Source organism: Peromyscus maniculatus, chromosome 15 (genome assembly GCF_049852395.1).
Source record: "Peromyscus maniculatus bairdii isolate BWxNUB_F1_BW_parent chromosome 15, HU_Pman_BW_mat_3.1, whole genome shotgun sequence".
Taxonomy (NCBI): domain Eukaryota; kingdom Metazoa; phylum Chordata; class Mammalia; order Rodentia; family Cricetidae; genus Peromyscus; species Peromyscus maniculatus.
The window spans coordinates 50,275,561-50,297,022 of record NC_134866.1 but is presented as its reverse complement, the minus strand read 5'-3'; the positions used below and the strand labels follow the sequence as shown (position 1 = coordinate 50,297,022).

General features: G+C 40.1%; 1 protein-coding gene and 1 pseudogene across 9 annotated transcripts in view; both read right to left on the bottom strand.

Moving 5' to 3' along the window:
- Rnf180 (ring finger protein 180) overlaps positions 1 to 21,462 on the bottom strand; it is a 171,523-nt gene that overhangs the window by 95,584 nt on the left and 54,477 nt on the right. The window lies entirely within an intron of this gene.
- On the bottom strand, positions 748 to 4,486 carry LOC143268685 (glutathione S-transferase A4 pseudogene; annotated as a pseudogene).

Here is a 21,462-nt window from a genome sequence, read left to right as displayed (position 1 = left end):
AATCTGAACTAGATCCTCATGCTGTGCGGCAAGCACTCTATCAAATAAGCCATTCCCTGGCCATTCAAGGAGTCTCTTGGACAAAAATATGACTTATAATTAAAGTATATTAAGAAAAGGCAACTGCCATTTAGAAAGGGACAGCCATACAAGACTATGAGAAAGAGGGCCCAGCGAGACAAGCTCAGTGGGTAAAGAAACTCATCACCAAGCCTAAAAACCTGAGTTCAATCCCTGCATCCTGCATTGTGGAAGGAGAGAAACAATCCCTATGTATGCACTGTGGTGTCCTCTGCATGATAAATTAATGTGGAAAAAAGGAGTAAGATCACACTGTTGTAACTGATCATCCTAGAAAACCTTAGCCTTTAACTGAAAGGGAAACTTTCTATTAATTAATGACAAGTTGGAAGGAAGAGACATGTCAGAAGTCTCATCTAATTCTCAGTTTTTGTGGGGAAGGCACTGAACAGAGGAAACCAAGGTTCCCTTGACCTGTGTTCTTTGTATAAGCACCAGGGATGCCAAATTCCATCTGTTTGGGCTTTTTTCCCTAATATACTATTGCTTGCTCTCCCTGGATGTAGGCTGTACCAAGTAATTTTCCTGAAATAGTCCTGGGATTTTTTTTTTTTTTTTTTTTACTTATGAATGCCCGGCCTTAGCTTGTTTTAGTTTCTAGCCAGCTTTCCTTAAATTAACCTGTTTATCATTTGCCTCTGAGCTTTTTCCCGTTCTCTACGTTCTCTACCTTCTTTCTCTGTGGCTTGCTGTGGAGCTGGGTGGCTGGCCCCTGGAGTCCTCCTCCTTCTCTAGCTGCTAGATCTAGTTCTCCTCCCAGATTTTCCCTCTATACATTCTCTCTGGCTACTAGCCCCGCCCATCCTTTCTCTTGCCTTGCTATTGGCCAGTTCTTTATTAGACCATCAGGTGTTTTACACAGGCACAGTAACTCAGCTTCATAGAGTTAAACAAATGCAACATAAACAAAAGTAACACCCCTTAAAAATATTCTACTACAGCTCAAGACTCCTGGGATCCATCCTTTGCTTCTGCATTGCTCCGCAGCTGGCCTATGGCGACGCTGTGATCGGATCCTTGCTGTAGCCTCCTTAACACCTGCTGCCGCTAGAACTTCAGGACGTTCCTGACCACCTCAACCTGGTGGTCATCTGGAGGTGGCTTCCTCCGACTCCCAGGCTGCAGAAACTTTTTAATTGCAGGAATGTTGCTGATTCTTGTCTTACATGCCTGCGGCAGAGGGAAGTCGGACGGCACGGGAGGGCTGAGTTCTTCCACCATCAAAATGGCTTCTAACAGCTGTATGTCTGCCCAACTGAGCTGGCTGCCAACAAGAAAAGCTTCCCAGTGGTCTTTTAAAATCTTTTCAAAGACAGGGAAGTAACGGGTTTTAGCTCTCTTCACGATTAAAGCATAGTTCTCCTCTTTTTTCTCGGGGGGTTTAAATGGAATGTAGGCAATCATTATCATCAGGTCCACGGTGCCATTAGTATACATGTCAATCCTGGCTCTCTCCTTCAGGTCCTTCCCATACAAGTTGTACTAGGCAGCCAGGGAGCTGAGGATGGCTCTAGACTGTGTCAGCAGCATTCCATCAATTTCGACCAAAGGGACCTGGTCAAAAAGCAGGCGCCCATCCTTTTGTAACTTCCCATACTGTTCTCTTGTCTCGAGAAATTCTTCTTCAAACTCTCCTCCTGCTGCATCCAGCAGCCAGCACATGGACTTCATCCTGCCTCTGCCACAAAAGTAGTAGAGCTTGGGTTTGGCTTCCATGACTCCTGGTTCAGAGCTTCCTTATTCTTCTATGATCGGGTCTCCAGCTAGTCCTGGAAATTTTGTAACACTAGGAAATTATTCGGGTCACGGTTTCTATTCCAGTTGAAAGGGAACTTAGTATAATAGGTTATTATTCCTACTTTTTTCTTTTTGGGAAGGAGTTATAATAACATCATTTACTCCTTCCTTTTCCTCCCTCTAAACCCTCCTACATACTCCACCTGGCTCTTTTTCAAATCTATAACCTCTTGTTTCATTGGTTGCTGTTCAATGAATATATGTGCACGTATATACATTTATATTGCTAAATACAACCTTCCCAGTCTCTATAATGTTACTTGTATGTATATATTTTCAGTTGGTATTGGACAATCAATTGGTGTGCTCTTTCCTGGGGAAGACTATTTCTCCCAATCTCAGCATCCCTTAGTTGCCTGTAGTCCTTTGTGTAGGGTTGAGGCCTCATGGTCATTCCACTTAGGTCTACTGTAGTTGTCCTTATTCAGCTCATGTTTAGGCAGTCATGTTGGTGAGACTTTATGGGTACAGCTTCTGACATTAGACTCCCCAAATGGTCACAGGCTATTGCTATTGTCCTTGGTTGCCCCTAGAGGTGTAAGTAAGTCCCCATTGCTGAAGAAACTATTCACTTCAGACACAGGGCCCAGAAAATCTGAGTTGGAACTGACCTGCGTACCTCCTCCCTAAGGAGTAGCTTTTATGATAGCAGGAGGCTCCATGAAACCTTCCAAAGAAGGGAAGCAACCAATTACCCAGTTATGACACCTATGAATCACAGCAACCACCAGCATGGAATGATAACCCTCAGTGTGCAGGAGTGGTTGGTAGTAACCGACATCTCTCTAAATGGACTTCAGACCTGATCAATGAGAGAGAAATCATGCCTGGTAGTACATGCCTGGTGGTACAGTTTGTGTAGTCCTCACCCCTTATCAAGGAAAGGTCACTTTGAAACTGAGGGAAACAATCACAGAAAACTACAACCAATCAAAGTACAGAGTTGTGGAGCTCAGTCCCAATGGATACATCTGCAAAACGCCTAAGGTCAAGAAACATTTCTCAAGAAAGAGTGGGAAAGTTGATATCAACACTGTGAGCGGGACCAAGAGAAGGAATGACCAGTTTATGCTAGTCCCAACTACTGACCAATATGACAGGGAACAAACAAACCGTGGCTAAAGTAGATTAGGCCCATAGATGTCTGGAGAATATTCAGTCACATATAACCAATACAGTAGTCTTAAAGGACTGGGTAGAGGATAGAAACAAAGTAACAGTCTATGAACTTCAATAAGACAAGAAAAGAAACCAAATAAAATGAAGGGATAGCTATAAGAATCGTCATATCACCCAATAACTCACTATAAAAATATTTCCTAAACATTTTTCCATTTCAAAAATGTGAATTTTTTTCACTTGTCAGATGGCTCATGTTTTAAGAAACTTGCAGTTCTGAAAACTTTTGAAAGCTAGATTAACATAGTATATACTCCATGAATGAATTAGTCAAAACTCTACAGTCAGTATATTGCCTTCACACACATAGAAAATAGTTCCTACACTGTATCCACTCATGTAACAACTCTCTTTTGACTATCACAATCCAAAGCCTTGTGTCAGATGCCATCATGGAGGACTGAAAGATATCTAGTTTAATAATTTTCCTTACTTAACAGAAATAGGTAATAGAAGAAATAGGACATATTTGGGGAGTCATACCTAATAAAACGATAACTTACTGCTGTCTACACAGGTGATGGAAGATGGCATGAAAAAGTCGTTCTTTTCATTAATGCCTCAATGTGTGGTCAGGATTTAAAAAACATGCTCTGGGTGTGAAAGAATAACCCAGGCAAATAAGCATGAGAGAAAGCTAAGAGGTGGAAATATTCATTGTATAGAAAGGAGCCCAATTTGGCTAAACTCTAAATTATGCACAGAAATTCTGGGATACAAACAATACCGGACAAGCAGACTAATTAGCATTAGCATTGTGGAATATTTGTTAAACCATGTAAAGATGTGTTGCATTTGTTTAATTATGTAGAGGTGTGCTGCTGTTTTACCTTGCCTGACTAAGGCACCTGATTGATCTATTAAAAAGCTAACCGCCAATAAATAGCAAGGAAGGAGATACGGGCAGGATTTCCAGGCAGGGAGAGTAGGTAGAAGGAGGAATTTTGCCCTCAGGGAAGAAAGAAAAAGAGATGTCAAAGGCCAGTCAGTCAGGCAGGGAGGAAGCAGGAAAGTAGCACATACAGAAAGAAAGAAAGGTAAAAAGCCCAGAGGCAAAGTGTAGATGAATATAAACAGGTTAAATTAAGTTAAAAGAGCTAGTGGGACAAGCCTAAGCTAAGGCTGAGCATTTCATAATTAACAATAAGTCTCCCTGTCTTTATTTGGGAGCTGGTTGGCAGTCCAAAGAAAATTCCAACTACAACTTAGGGAAGCCAGGTGGGAGACATGAACAAGTACTGAAAAGAAGCCTATGTGCGGGGCTGGAGAGATAGCTCAGCGGTTAAGAACACTGGCTGTTCTTCCAGAGGTCCTGAGTTCAATTCCCAGCACCCATATGGTGGCTCACAACCATCTATGATATGTTCTAATGAGACCTGATGCCTTCTCCTGGCCTGTAGACATACATGCAGGCAGATCACTGTATATATAATGAATAAATAAATGTTAAATTAAAAAAAAAGAAGCCTATGTGCTATCACAGTAAGTCAGAGCCTTCCGAAGCATCAAGAGACAGAAATGGGCTCAGGAAGACCTGGAGGCGCTATGAAAGCACAAGGCTAAGTCTTTATGCAGGCAGTGGTGTGATGATGTCACACCTTCCCAAAAATCTCATCTCAGATGGACAACTATCTGTAAAAAGATGTTCAGATACTGGAAGCTTCCATTTTTGCTGTTAGAGATCAACATGACTTCACATAGGGTAAAGACATCAAGGACATCAAGAATTGCCCTAGAGCTACTTCCCAGGACATACTCTGTTTCTTGGGCATCCTCAGTGCTGGCCACTAAAGCCCCAAGAGACCCTTTTAGTTTTCCCCTGGTGTACTTTCCTGAGGACCTACCTCTTTGAACTCCCTTGAAGCAGAATGTTCTTAGAGATGACCCAGTGAGTATATATGTTATTTCAGTTTTGTAGCCAGCCATGGGTTCTACCTAAACTGCATCATTCAAAACATTGACATTACAAATTAATGTGTCTTTATGATTTCTTTGCAGTAAACCACAGGTTCCTATTGTCCCACTTGAGAGCATCTGGTTTATCACAGAAACCTACAGCTGATGGAATATACCTGCCAGTGCTTTCCAGAAAATCCTGTATGACAACATTTCTCGTTTTCTTTATAATGATAGTGACACCCCCAGTGATTGGGTATCCTATTATGTAAAGTGCCTGTTACATAAACATTTCTCAGTTTGGTCATACTAACAAGCCTAAAAGAAATATATATTTGGCATGGACCACATGGCAACCATTGCTACTTGTTCCAGCATTTTGATTTTTCAGATCACAATTCTCCACCACCCCTTTACTTTCATTTTTGATGATTCTACTATGTATTATGGGAGTTCCTTTATGCCTTTACTCCTTGGGAAATTTTATACAGGTTTTGGGAGAAAATGTATTAAATGGCAGCCTCTTTAAACAAAGTAATGCCAACCACTGTGGAACCGTATAGTGTGGATGACTCCACACACAGGAATCCCTATTGTGCGTTCTTGATGACAAGAACAGGAAACTTGGAGATTGACTAGCTGGACACACCTAACCCCAAGCATACAGTCCAGATCCAGAGCCTGAGGCCATTAAGGGCAACAGTTCAGTTAGTAACTATGGAGGAATAAGAATGGTATGGTATAATGGGGAAAGAGTAAGGCGTCAGGACCTTCCCTTTGGGAGTGTATGAGGGGAACAGGCCCACAGAGTAAGACTAAGACACAAAGGAATCCAGTTAGGGAACAGCTCAGTGCTTGTTATACTACATGGCGAAAATGCTGCATCATGCCCCTTGAGGAATGAAAGTTACCCTTAAACTGTCGTGGACTGTTGGTCCGCAGACTTAGTCGGGCATGTGGATAAGAGCCTCCATTCCCTCAGGGGCTTGAGGAAAGCTCCTGCTTGCTAAAAGCTGTCATTCTCCTTATCTCTGGCAGGAAGAACTTGCGGCCCTTCCACGCTGTAAGAGGGCACCTGGTGAAGTTACTGAGGACAATAAACATTTAGATACTTCGGAATCACTTCTGTCCCAGGAAAAATGCTGTAATGGAGTTAATGGCTGCTTTTGTCCTTGAATCACTGAGTCTGCAGGGGCCTATGGCTAACCTATTGTACAATGATAGACTATGTAGCCTTCCAGGAGGAGTGAAGAGGTGTTGGAGAGGTGAGAAAGAAGGAGAAGCGAAGAGGTGGTTTTTGTTTTGTTTTGTTTGTTTGTTTGCTTTGTTTTGGTGTGACTGTTAGAATTCCTAGCCACTCCCCGCCATCTACATGACCAAGCATGCACTGTCCAGCAGCCAGGCAACATACTTAGTCATCCTAGGACCTTATGTGATCATGTCATCAGATTACACGATCATGTGTGGCATACCTACGTATATGCGCATGTGCGTGGAGAGGGGACCTATAAAAGCAGGTTCCACCTACTCCTCCCGCCTCTTCCTGCACAGTCGTTCCTCACAGGCCTATGCACACCCTTTCTGTTCCCTTCCCTTAATTAAACTCTTAGAGTGGGTTTTGTTGTACCTCGTGGCTTTTCTCACACAGTAAACAGCAGCACTTAATGAATAACATTGCGTCATTTAATAAATAGCAGTGATTTTTAAAATTTTTCTTTTTAGGGGATGCTGGAGGGGTGAGGGGAGGATATGCAGGACAGGGAGGTGAGTGGAATTTGGGTGCATGATATGAAATTCTGAAAAAATCAATAAATAAATTATGTTAAATTTAAAAGAGATTTTAAAAGAAGGTGTAGCCTTTTTTTCAATAAACAGGTAGCCATCCTGAACACCCTCAGATCCTGTCAGTCCCCCTCCCCTCTCCCCATCCCAACCCCTGTGACTCAATATCTCCTATTTGAGACCTGAAACCCTCTGGAGTAGGTCTCTGGCAATATTAATATTTTTTTGAGGATTTAACCAAAACATAGAGGAAGTAGATAGTTCACTAAATGATGGGAAACAGCCAGAGCCATGCACAGTCTGTCCATACAGCCCATGTCTTTAAAACAATTTACCATGCTATTCTTGTTATATACTACCAGGCTCCAAATCAGACTCTAACAAAACCATGATATACAATGAAAGTACAGGACAGAGCACACTGATGGAAAACATGGCTTCTTAAGCCTCATAGCAGGAGTTTGAATCTTAGATCCAACTACTAAATGGGTGACTCTGGGCAAGACACTTAACTTCACCTCTAAAATAGCCATAATAAAGTAACAGTTTCATGGGGTATCCATGGAGATTATGTCCAGTAACATCACTAAAGGGACCATGCCAGTACCTGGTACCACATTTCTGTTGCTTTTGTTGCTACCACCATTGTTATTTATCAGCACCATTGTTGCCTTTCTATGGCTCCATATTTAAAGTATTAACTTTGAAATAAATCTTTAAACTTAAGAAGGTTCACACTTATTCATTAATTTTTGTTCTTTGACCTTTGTGTAACCTAGACTATTAACATCAAGAGATAAGTGATCTCCTGTGCTTCAACACTGATTTTAGAACAAACAACCCAACTGTTATGGGACTGGAGAGATCCCAGCAGGTAAGATCACTGGCTGCTCCAGAAAACCCTGGTTTGGTTCCTTGTATCATGTGGGAGCTCACAATCTTCTGTAACTCCAGTTCCAGGGGATCTGACACCCACTTTTGGTCTCTGCAGGCACTGCACACATGTGGCACACATATATACATGCAGACAAGTGTGGTGATATATTGTGTACCCTAATAAACTTGCCTGAGGATCAGAGGACAGAGCCAGCCACTAGAGCAGACATGGAGGTCAGGCCGTGGTGGCACACGCTTTAATCCCAGCACTTGAGATCTCACGCCTTTGCTTGGGAATCACACATACTTTTAATCCCAGGAAGTAATATGGCAGGGCTGAGAAAGGTATATAAGGCACGAGGAAACAGGAACTCACTCTCTTTAGGCTGAGGATTTTGTAGTGGTAAGAACTAGTGGCTGGCTGTTCTGCTTCTCTGATCTTTCAGCTTTCACCTTGATATCTGGCTCTGGGTTTTTTATTAAAAGACTATCTAAGATTTGAACAACAGACAAGACACCCACACACAAAAAATTTTAAAAGTTTTCAATCATGATTATACACTGGAATTAACTAGACTACTTCTAAAAATGAATTTATCTTTGGATTGAATTGTGTTATAATGTTTGATTTTGACATTGGTGTTTGAGTAGATGACTTGAATTTTATTTTAAAAAAAGTTAAGTCAATTTTGTGTTAGGATTTAGATAGTATTTGCTTGATTTCTGAAATGGCCCTAACCTTACTTCTGCTATTTTATATCAAGTATTTATGCAAAGTAGTGTTCTCAACACTGGCAACTCTCAAACTAAAATAATAATCAACTCTGGAAAATGTTAAGTACACTCTACATCCTCCAACATCAAATATTCAGTCAGGATTTTACTCAGTATGTTAAAATAAATAAGCACACCCACCTCATTTATACATTTTCTTTCATATTTAATAAATATTAAATTTATATGTACATAAATGGTTTAAATTTAATACCTTATATATAATTGAACACATCCAATTAATTCTATGAAAATTTACCTTGTCTTTAAAATGCTAAAATTATAGATATACCAAATAATTATTTTAAAATAAATTTATTTAGTATTTACTATTGGTAAATGTTTGCTTACATACTTATTTTATTCTTGATAACTTTAGTCCAGCAAGTGGATGAAATCTGAGAAGCCATGAACTAATAATGTATGAACAGGGAGATCTGGGCAGAAGTATTCAGATTTTTCTTGGCCTCTGTGAAACATTCCCTCCAACTGGACCTCTTTGAGGTGGGTCTTATGATCTTTTTATCAGATATGATGGGACACAGAATGTCTTTGGAGCACTCTAAGACAGAAAGACAGAGTGATTAGAACATCTCAAGCTGTTTAGCTTGTATTAATAAAGAGAAACTCTGTTACCTGGGGCCTGAGTTACCCAACATGATGGCAAAGGACCCTTAGCCTTCACTGCTCATAAACTGCTTCAAAGCTACTTCAAGAGCCAAGAACAAAAGGACAAAAACTAAAGAAAAGGGATACTTACTATTTTTAAAAACATTTATTTACTTTCATTTTATGATTTATGATTACATATCCTTGGAACTTACATGTGATTGTAAGCTGCCACATGGGTGCTGGGAACCAAATTTCAATCCTCTGTAAGAGCAGCATGTGCTCTTAAGTGTTGTGGAATATTATTTTAAGGTATGCTACATTTGTTTTTGCTGTGGAACATTTGTTTAACTATGGGAAGATGTGTTGCATTCTTTAATGTTGCATTTGTTTAACTCTGTGAAGATGTGTTGCATTGCTTGTCTAAAACACCTGATTGGTCTAATAAAGAGCTGTAAGGCAGGAGAAAGGACAGGTGGGGCTGGCAGGCAGAAAGAATACATAGAAGGAGAAATCTGTGAAGAGAGGATTGAGGAGAGAGAAAAAAGGAGGAGGAGGACATCAGGGACTAGCCACTCAGCTACACAGCAAGACACGGAGTATGAAGTTGAAGCCTTAACTAATTATTCCTTATCAATAAAAAGTTGGGAGTCAGATATCGGGTTAAGATCTGATCTGAAAGATCAGAGAAGCAGGAGAGCAGTCACAGTGGCTTTCTACCTCTTCCATTCCTTCCTCCAAAAGGCCTAAATCTTCTCTCAGCCCCACTTTACTACTTCCTGTCTCCTAGCTACAATCCTCCAAACCTTTATGGTTAATTTTGATCAGATAGTGGCTAGCTTGGCCCTATGACTCCAATGAAACTTTATTTGTCAGAATAAATCAAAATATCACACAACAGAAGGAAAGAAAGGTATACAGAAATAGAGAAAGATAAAAGCCCAGAGGCAAACGATAGATGGGATCATTTAAAGTTAAGAAAAACTGGTAAGAAACAAGCCAAGCTAAGGCCGGGCATTCACAAGAAAGAATAGCCTACAGTGTGATTTATTTGGGAGCTGGGTGGTGGACCAACAAAAGAGCAAAGAGAAAAAAAATAACCAACAACACTTAAGTCCTGAGCCATGTCTCCAGCTCATTTTAGCTTTTTAAAAACAATAACAAGGGTGGGGACTGGAGAGATGGCACAGCCATTAAGAGTATGTAGCATTCTTGTAGAGGAATGAAGATCTATTCACAGACCCATAATGAGCAGTTCACAACCATCTTTAACTCCAGTTCTAGAAGAATCAACATCCTCTCCTGGTCTCCATGGGCACCTGCACTCACATGTGAATAAAGACATAATTTAAAAATAAATCTTAAAAAAAATATAACAAGGACTCTAGGACATGTGATTCAGTAACCATGGATGAAAATGTATCATATATCTCTTCTCTCCTGCCCTGATTCCTCCTGAATGCTAATGATCACTTGTACGTTCAGCAGCTATAGCCTTTTGCTGGCAGAGGGTCTTGTCTACCTGCCATTCCTAAACAGGGTGGTAGTTACTGAAGATGTGGTTGTCAATAGTAATTTGGTAAAATGAAGCAATAATGAAAAAGGGAACGATGAAATTTGCCAGGGTGATTAACTGTTTCCTTCATATCACGTCTCACTGTGGCATGTGCTGATGCTTGACAACATTATGTCCATTTTTGATCATTTTACAATACTCTCAGACCTTGCCAGCACTTTACCAAGTTTATGTGATATTCCAAACCTTCTGTTGTGGATGGACTAGACACCAAGAGCAGACATCAGAAAAAACACTTTCTTTGCTCACTCATAAAAAAAAAAAAAAAAAAAAAAAAAAAGAATAACCCTTAGCAACTGAACTTTTACCTTGAGGTGGCAGTAACCAAGACACACAGGTTCCACTTCTAAGTCAAGTTGTCTTCCTTTTTATCTCATCTGCAGTGGGTTCTTCCACTTTTGTCTCGATGCCTTCAAAGTAATCTAAGAGGGTTGGAATCAACTTCTTCCAAGATCCTGTTACTGTTGTTATTTTTTACCTCCTCCCATGAATCACACAATGTTCTTCACAGAATCAAGAAGAGTGAATCATTTCCATAAGGTTTTCAATTTACTTTGCCCAGATTTCTCAAAGGAATCACTATCTAGGGCAGCTCCAGCCTTACAAAATGCCTGTCTTCAATAACACTTGAAAGTCAGAATGATTTCTTGATCCACGAGCTACAGAATGCTACACAGGGCAGGAGGCAGGAAATCTACACAACTTTCATTATGCATCTCCACCAGAGCTCTTGGATGACAAAATGAATTGTCAATGAGCAGGAGAGTAATGTTTGTAATGAATCTTTTTTTTTTCCAGAGCAGTTTCACAATTGGGAATAAAATATTCAACAAACCATGTTGTAAACAGATGCACTACCATCTAGGCTTGTTGGTTCACTTACAGAGAACCAGCAGAGTAAACCACTTGATTCTGGAGGGCCCTAGAGTAATGGTCAATGAGCCCTGGATTCAACTCCACAACAACCACAAGCTACTTTCACCCCAACAAGAGAATCAGCCTGTCTTTGAAGGTAGTGTGCAGAAGTCCATCTAGCCATGAAAGGCCTAAATTTCTAACACAAGGCTGTTCTGTCTCTATAGAAACATCATCACCAGTGATCTTAGTGGAGCTTCTGGGTAACTTGCTGCAGCTTCTACATCAGCATGTGCTACTTTTCTGCTTATATGTCAGGCACATGCTTTGGGTTCTCTCCTTAAGACTCATGAATCCTAAGCATTTTTTAAAAAAAAAAAAAATTCCCATATTTCTCAGGTACATCACAGGAAGAAGGAGAGCTAGGGCCTTGTTCTGAATTAGGCTTTAGCTAAAAGGAATTTGGTGGCTGTATAATGCTCTATATAGATGACCAAATATTCCTCCAGGTCAGATAAAACTATTTTTAACTCCCTTTAATTCTCTGTGGCAGCACTTTTTATTTCCTTCAAAAACTTGTAAAAAAGATTTTAGGAGGCAGTAAGCCCCGGCCCCCCCTCCCCCGGCCATGCTCACAGACTGGCAGAACTAATATTGTGAAAATATTGATATTATCATAAGCCATCATATAGAGTCTCCCATCAAAATGGCAATGACATTCTTCACCGAGATGAAAACAGACTTAAAGTTAGAACTGATACGGAAGCACAGAAGACCCCAGGGTCAAAGCAACCCTAAACAGGAAGGACAATGACGCTGCAACACAGTTCCTGATGCCCAAGTTTACTGCACTGAGCCACAGTGACAAGAGCATCACGGCACTGTCATAAAAACTGACACGCAGACCAATGGAACAGAACGGTGGACCCGGAAATAAACCTATACAGGTACAGGACTTTAATGACAATGGGATCTGGAACATACATTAGAGGGCAGACAGCTTCTTTAACAAATGATGCTAAGAAAACTAGATTTCCATACATAGAAAAAGGAAACTGGATTCTTATCTCTGACCCTGTTTTTTTTTAAAAAAGGTAAATTCAATATGTCTCAAAATATCCTAAGGTATGACCTAAAGCTTTAAAGCTACCAGAAGAAAGACAGGCAAACATTTTACAATGCAGACAGAGGCCAGGATTTTTTGAAAAGGACTTGAATAGCACATGGAATACTAACAAAAAAAAAAAATGTCTAATGGGATGAGAAAATAACTGAAAAGCTTCTGCATGGCAAAGAAAAATTCATCAGAGTAAAGGTCTTTGCCAATTATACACTAGATTACTATACAAGGGATTACTATCTAGGATACATAAAGAACCTTAGAAATGAATCATCACAAAACCCCCGAACTACCCAATCAATAATAGACCAATGAACTAAACAGACAGTCCTCAAATCCAAATGGCCAATAAATACTTTATGTTCACCATTCTTAGCAATCTGAGAAATGCAAATCAAAACTTGGTTGAAGCCCATCTTAACCTTGTCAGAAGGGAGCAAGGAGAGGAACAGAGGAAAGAGGGAGCTTTGCTCACTGCTGGCAAGGATGTGAAACTTGTGCAGCAGCTTCCTTGGGGATCAGTGAGGAGGTTTTTCAAAAACTAAAAATAAAGCACCATATGGCCCAGCTACCCCACTCTTGGGATTGCACTCAAACAACTTCAAGTCAGAGTATGGCAGGGATACATGCTTACTCATGTTCACTTCCATACCGTTCACAACAGCGAACCAGGAACCGATCTACACACATGTGCATCAACAGATGAGGAGATACTGATCAAATGATACACTGGACTTTTCAGAGGGCCTTTTTTTTAGTTTTATTGTTTCTACATGTTTTATTTTTTAATTTATTGAAGGTTTGTATCAATACTACAGGAACTACAATCATTTATAAATAAAAGATATCATAACCTTTTTAAGAAAATATATAGAAATAGAAATTGTTATGTTAAACAAAACAAACCAGTCTCAAATATTCTACATGATTTCATTTATATGTGAAACCAAGATTTGAGAGAGAAGAGAGAATGAATTTGTGTTTCTTCTTTGTATTCACAATGTGACTAAGTGGCAAAACCAGCCCATCTTTGGGCTATCTAAGTTTTCAACATGCCTTCCTCACTATTCTTCCTCATTTCTAGTCTTCTAGTTAAGCAAGAGATGAGGAGCTCTTCCTTTCACTTGAACTCATAGAGGCCACTGAGCCTATTAACTAGCGTAATTTCAATATTGTGTTTCAGGGAATAGGAGAAAGAAAAGGGAGAGAAACAAGGTCACAACCAGAACACACACAACTTTTACCAATTAAACTCACTGTTTTATGTGATGCTCCATACAATTATATTAACAACATTGAATATTACAACAATATAATGATGATAATGAAAAGGTTCAATGCTGCGAGAATCACAAGAAAATGCTGTTAAAATTTGGCTCAGAACCAGGTGGTAACACATGCCTTTAATCCAGCACTCGGGAGGCAGAGACAAGCAGATCTCTGAGTTTGAGGGCAGCCTGATCTACAAAGTGAGTTCCAGGATAGCCAGTACTACACTGAGGAACCCCACCTTGAAAAACCAAAATCTCTTTTAAAAAAATGGCTCATAGAGCCTTGTTCCTGTGGTATTGATACAAACCTTCAATAAGTTAAAAACTAAAACATGTAGAAACAATAAAACTAAAAAAAAAAAAAAAAGGCCTCTGAAAAGTCCAATACAATAAAGGTCAAGAAAAGGAGATATTCTTGCAGTGGTATAGGACTTTTGCTGTCTTGGTTGAGTTGGGGCACTGCTTTAGTTTTTGTCTTTACTCTTTATGATAATTCCAATAATTAGCAAATTTATTCCATGTAAACTAAATGATTTTAATGTAAGAAACTTTACAGAATTCTCCAGAACCTGCTAGTAGAGCATAATACAACAATTCACTTTCTGAGTAAACAGAAAAATTTGAATATATCACAACATATACCCTTCTCTAAACCATTACTGATGAGTTCAAAGGCTAATTCAAAGTTACGGCCTCTATAGTTAGCATGATGACTTAGAACCCGGGTAGCCAATGAAGTAAATGAATGAGATAGGTCTTCCTCAATAAACTCAGGTAAGTTTGTGGCACCTACTTCCTAGTTTGCTTTTTGTTGATGTGATAAAAGACTATGGCCAGAAGCCACTTGGGGAGGAAAGGGTTTATTTCATCTTATAACTCATCATCTGTCATGAAGGAGTCAGGATAGGAACACAAGGGAGGAACCTCGAGTGGAAACTGAAGGAGAGGCACAGAGGTGTGCTGCTTACGGGCTTGCTCTCCATGGCTTGCTTGGCCACTTTTTCTATAATGACACCACCCACAGTTGGCTGGGCCCTCTTACATCAGTCAGCAATCAAAAAAAGTGTCCCACGGGCTAGCTTACAGGCCAATCTGATGGAGGCAATGTCTCAACTGATGTCACTCTTCCCAGATTACTCTAACTTGTATCTAGTTAACAAACAACTAACCAGAACAATCGATTTCTTTTTACCTTTAGAGCATCTGAGTAGAGACTAAGAGTGTCTTTCCTATGCCATTGAGTTGGTTTAAAATATTGCATAGGAAAACTACTTCTATGGTACTGAGTTTATTAATCAACACAAAAATCAAAACCCCAAATAAACACAAGGCACAGCAGGTCAAAGACATCTTCTTTATCATTAATATGCCTCTTGACTGTGGATATTACAAGATTCAAATGGCTCTCTGGAGGACTTAACATAATCTAGAGCTCCCTCAAGTTATGCATGTGAATTTTTATCTAATTTAGTTTCTTCACTCATAGTCCCAGCTCCAGAACATACCACTAGATAAACCAGTCCTAAATCTGTTACCTGAGTAGCCTTCTTCTCATGGAGCTTTCTCTATAAAAGAGCCATGAAATCTTTCCAAAAAATGCCTTCTTCCTCTTGTCATTCTTGTTCTTGAGGGCCCCTGTCCAAATGTTATAGGCTTTGGGTGAGAACCGATGGACTAATGTGACCACTTCCATCATGGTGATGATAAAGATATACTTAAGGAAGTGTGACTTCTAGACACTCTTAGAAAATTTCTTCTTTAACATCAGAAAATACTGATTTGTCTAAAAGCCATCAAGCCTCACCATCAAGCCTCATCAAGCTCTTCTTTTTAATACTGGTTTTACTAAAAATTCTAACTGTGGAAGACAGAATAATGTCCTAGCCTATCCCTGTTCTTACCCTCAAAGAATGGCCACATCCTGACCTTTGAAACCTGTGAGTGCACTAAGTGGCAGTGAGGAATTAGGATTAATGTCAAGATTAAGTTTGCTAACCGCGTTGCCTTAAAGAGATTACCGTAGATTAATTGGAAGGGGCAAAGCAATCCTCAGGTCATTAAACAAGGAAGGGGGAAATGAAGAAACAAAACCAGAGAAAGACCAGACCAGCCATACTGGGTCTGGAGATGGTGATGGGCATGAGCAAAGACGAACAATTCTAGAAAGGTACAGAAGGTATCTATTTTCTACATGAGTTTCCTCTGGATCTAGATCTCTGTAAGGGAATATAATCCTGTTAATGCCTTGACTTTTGCCCAGTGAAACTAATTTTGAATACATCTGAGACTTCTGACTTCCGGAAGTCAAATTCATTTGTGTGTTTAAAGAATAAATTTGTGGTTATTCATTATAATGGTAACAAAAAATACATTCACCTTCAAAATATGTAGAAGGAACCAGTAATTTCATTTCCTTAAAATACATGTGCTGTATTTATTCTGCTAAATGATGATGATGCTTCATAGAATTTGCCCCCATTTGTGTCTACTAAAGATTAGAGAGTTTAAATATTGTGGCTGAAGATAAAAGGAGCATATAACCATCAGAACTAATTTAACATATGACATAAAAATAACATTAAATGTTTAATGGACAAAAATATGATTAATGGAAAGAAGTTATTGGCCAACATTATGGAAACTGATCTAACCACATTTTATTCAAGAATGGGGGAAGGATGGTTTGTCATATGCATGAATAAACAATGATTGAGCATCAAGGTATGAATGTCTCCTTGTGAAAGTTTGTCTTGTATCATTTCACTTTCTTCTCATACTCCACTATGCATTGAAGCACAGGGCTTGCCACTGATCTTATTCTGAATTTAGGGGCATGGCATGCCTACTTCCAAGAAACTGCAATGACACCTCAAACTTAAAACCACAGTGATGTATTTAAATATATGTAAAAGTATCCAAAATACTAACCCAAGGAAACTCTTCCCTCTGAACAAAGTTACAACAAATGTCCCTGCAGAGCTCGTGAACAAAGGCACTTACAGAATCTTAGCCGGTGGTACAAGAGGAACCTTGCCATTGATCCTGCAAGCTTTGTCTTACAAAGAATAAACCTCATAGGTTTTGATCATCAAGAGACTTAAATACAACGTTCCATAATGTACTCCATGCAAAGAAATGAGTCTGCTTTCCTCCAAGAGGAGACTTGGTGCCCTCTGGTGTTTGATTTCACCTTTACAAACTAGTCCTTCAGGATGATCACAGAAACACGGAGTTGAAAGGCTCCAGAGCAGCCAATAATGTAGCACGGATTCACAATTTTTAGTGGAAAAATTTTCATCATGGATTATTAAATAGTCTATTCTTATTCTGAGGACATATTAGAAAAAGAATTATTAGATAGTTTAGCCCTGATTGAGTGAGAGGGGCATAAAAGAGAGGAATGGGGAGTAATAGGATCTAAGTACATCATACGGAACTGCCAAGGAATAAATAAAAATGACTTTTTAAAGAAGTTGAGCTGCTTACGTAGAAGAGTCCTTGCCTGTATGATCTTTTCTTCCCCTTTAGCTTTGCAAGGGGAATAAAAGCAAGTGATCGAACATTTTGCAGCAAAGTAATGACTACATAGAACATGATGTCGTTAGAGTATACTATAATTTATTAATGTTTTATAAAATAGTGGAAACATTAAAGATGGAATAGGAAGATAATGTCTGTGATAATACTGCCAATCATAAGAAATAAAACATAATTAAAGAGTTTCAGCCCTCTACAAAGCAACCCAGACTATCTATCAGGGATAACTACTCTCCTAAATTTGGCATTTAAATGACTTATTTTTTAAACTTATTTCTTCAGTTTTTTTGTTTTTCAGTTTGTACAACATTGTTATATGCCTTTTAAGATTAAAATTAACTTTAAAATATGACTTTGTGCAGGGCAGTGGTAGTGCACACCTTTAGTCCCAGCATTCGGGAGGCAGAGGCATGTGGGTCTCTCTGAGTTCATGGCCAACCTGGTCTACAGAGCTAGTTCCAGGACAGCAAAGGCTACCCAGAGAAATTCTGTCTTAAAAAAACAAAAAAAGAAAAAAGAAAAGAAAAGAAAAAATATGACTTTATTTTAAAAAAAATACAGATGAGACCAATTAGAGTTATCACACCCAGACAATGTGGGGTGGTAGCTGTTACTATGTTGCCTTCGCATGTGAAAAGAGTTGACACAGTTTCAGGAGGTCTGAATGGGAGGGACAGTGCGGCACCATCAGCAAGTGGCTGTGCATCCCACAGGTGTCTAAGTGTTCTACAGCCACACCACCTGAACGCACCCAACCTTGCTAAAGGACGGAAGGGGAGAAACGGTTCGTTGAGGGAGAAACTCAAGTGGCCGTATTTCTGTCGGTATTTCTGTCGTGGATGATTTAGTAAGTGAAGCCATATGTGGAGATGTAGAATGGAGACACGTGGCAGTGTTCCCAGAGCCATGCAAGGTCAGAAGAGCTGAAGCCAGGAGCTTGTTCTGCTCATTAAGCAAAGCCCGAAGCTCCGACTTCTGGGGCTCACTGGCTAGCCATGCAAATAATCTAGTCTTAGTCTGTATGTATCTATCAAAGTATCTGAGACTGCATGATTTAGAAAGAATAAAAAGTTATTCTTCACAGGTCTGGGGTTGCGGGGAGGTCCAGGATCAAGGTACTGGCGTGTGTTCTGCTGAGGGCCTCCTGGCTTCATCCTCACTTGGCAGAAAGTAGGAGATTGAGAAAACAAGCTAACCAAATATTGAGAGAGAAACAAATTGTGTGTGTTTTCTTTTTATTGCTTCCTGAATTGTAAAGACATTTTTTTGTTTATTTTTGAGATTATAATTTCATAACAACATGTCTCCCTTCCCTTCCCTACCTCCAAAATTCCTATAAATCCTCCCTGCTCTCCTTCAAGTTCATGGCCTCTTTTTTCACCAATGCTTACTGTATGCATACATGTATCTGTATACACATTCATATTCCTGAATAGAATCTGTTGATCCCTATGATATTACTTGTATGTACGGTTTCAGATCTGACTGTGGACTGACAACCGATTAGTGTGCTCTTCCCCGGGGAAGGCCACCTCTCCTGTCCCCAGCTTTCCTCGGTTGAGGCCTCATGAGCTTTTCCCCATCCAGTCTGGCCAGTCCATTGGTGTCATCATTGTTCATCACATTTGGATGGTGATATTCAGGGGTGGGGGGGGGAATATTTTTAAGATCAGAGTCTAGATGTCTACCCCTGGTTAGCCCAGTGCTATCTATGTAGTTCAGGCTGGCCTCAAATGTGGAAAATCCTCCTGCCTCAGCCTCCTGACAATCAGGATTATTGGAGTGAGCCACCAGGCTTGGTTCAAATGTCTCATTCCCAAGAGCAGTTAGGTGACATAAATTAGGGGTTAAAAGGGAACAAAAATTTTTCCAGTTGGGTGGGTAGGGAGGTTAATGTAGACAGCGGGATCTGGGAGGAGTTGAGGAGATAAATACCAAAACACATTATATGAAATTCTCAGAATTAACAAAATGTTATTTTGATTATGAAAATCCTCTTTTATAAGGACTGTCACCTCAGGGGAGAAGCTCTCATGGCCTAGCCTCCTGCTAAAGCCTGACCTCTAACATCACTTCATCAGCAACAGCTGAATGTGGAGAGGGCACTTTATACATTAGCAACTGGGAAGACCATGCAGATCTCGGATGTTCATGCTTCCCACCCCAGTTTTTGAGTAGGATGATGCTCACTTTGATAACCCTACTCTTCTGAGAAATTCTGCTCTGGTGACCTAACAGTTCACAAAAATTAGCCCATACAGTCAATGCCTCATGCTGTGCCTACAGTAAAGCTTAATAAATGCCCACTGCTGATGTCGTCACTCACCATACTTTCCTATTGCCTCCTGTTCTGAATCAAAACTCATCCTCTTAATGCCAAGTGGAGGAAAGCAGCCTGAATATGCAAAGTGTTACTTGCAAATAAATATGTATACCAGTTTTTAATGCACACGCACAATCTAGGCTAACTGAAACACCATCTCTACATTAAAAAGTAACTGGTAATTTCTAAGGCTCCCAGTGGAAATCCAACTTGCATCCAGGGTTAAGAACCACTGTCAGTCTCTTCCCTTAAGTCATTCACCATGCCTGAGAGATACATGATTTGTTAGTTCAACTCATCCAGTGGGCATCCATTCACCAATCTCCAACTGTAAAGCTAGGATCAGTACTTCTGAGAATTGTCCAGCAGCTACCTGGGATCCACAGAACCAAGCACACTTCTCACACCTGGATTACAATCCACCAGCCGATCAACTCCTCCCTTTTCTCTGTAATTAATTTTCTTACATTTGCACATTTCTTCCCACTCGCTCTCTCCCAAACAGCCTTGGTATTTCGTCTATATGTGTTCTTGGATTTTCAGCTACATCCTAAGGTCTTGGCCCAAACTATATGATAAATAACCTATCAGTCACAATGGTCTGTGTATCTTCCCCTTTGGCTCAGACGTCTCCAAAGAAAGGATGGTATTCTAATCATCACTGCAGCCTCCATTCTGAGCACTGCTTCCACCAGAGCAAAACAGCAAATGAGCATTATTTAAAGGAAGGAAAAGATGAGTGAAGAATACAGGTATAGGATGATAAAGTGCTTTCCTCAGTCATCGAAAAAGATAAAATGCACCAGGCACGGGGGCACGTACCTTTAATCCCAACGGATGCAGGTGGATCTCTATGAGTTCAATGGCAGTCTAGTTTACATGGTTCAGACCAGCAGGGGATGAGGGGGGATAAAATAGATGGTGAAAAAAGCAAGAGAACCTTGTGATTTTGTTTAGTTGTGTGTGTTCATGCCACTGCACATGTGTGGAGGTCGGAGGATAGCTTGCCAGAGTCAGGTCACTCCTTCTGTTCTTTGAGTCAAAGGGACAGAACGCAGGTCAACAGGCTTAGTGGCCAGTGTCTGTACCCACTAGTTTAGCTCACTGGATGAACTTTTAGTTGGGGTGTGGGCTTATAGAACTTATTTAAGTGCTTTCAACCTCATTTTTTCTAGCCAAAGAATATGGTAACAGAAATTACCTCATAAAATGGTGCCAGGATTAAATGAAATGAAAGCACTCAGGAAAATATCTGTCCTGCAGGAAGGTGAAGTAGGCAGAACACTAACTAGCTACCAATATGGAGATGCCAAGTTTCTAATTCCTGCAAATTGTGATTATTATTGTTGTTGTTAATTGTTATTATTATCATTAAGCAATATATGTTTTTGTAGTAAGTTAAGGACCTCAAAATGGGGAGAGAGTCACTCTGGATGACCTGAAGCTTCCTCTGTAAAGACAGGGACTGTTCAAGTGTCAGAAAGTGGGCTGGACAGGTGGCTCAGCACTAAAGAATGCTGCTGCTCTTCCAGAGGACCCCAGTTCAGTTCCCAGCACCAGTATCAGCCAGCTCATCTCTGCATGTAACTCTATCTCCAGGCGATGAAACAGCCTCCTCTGGCCTCTGTGAGTACCCTCACACATGTGACAGACAGATGCACACACATACACATACATTTAACTGTTTTTAATTTTTTAAAAAGAAGCCTGCAAGAAGATGCAAATAAAAGACTAACGACTGCAGCACCACTGTCGCTCCATGCAACAGGCAAGGAACGAAAACATG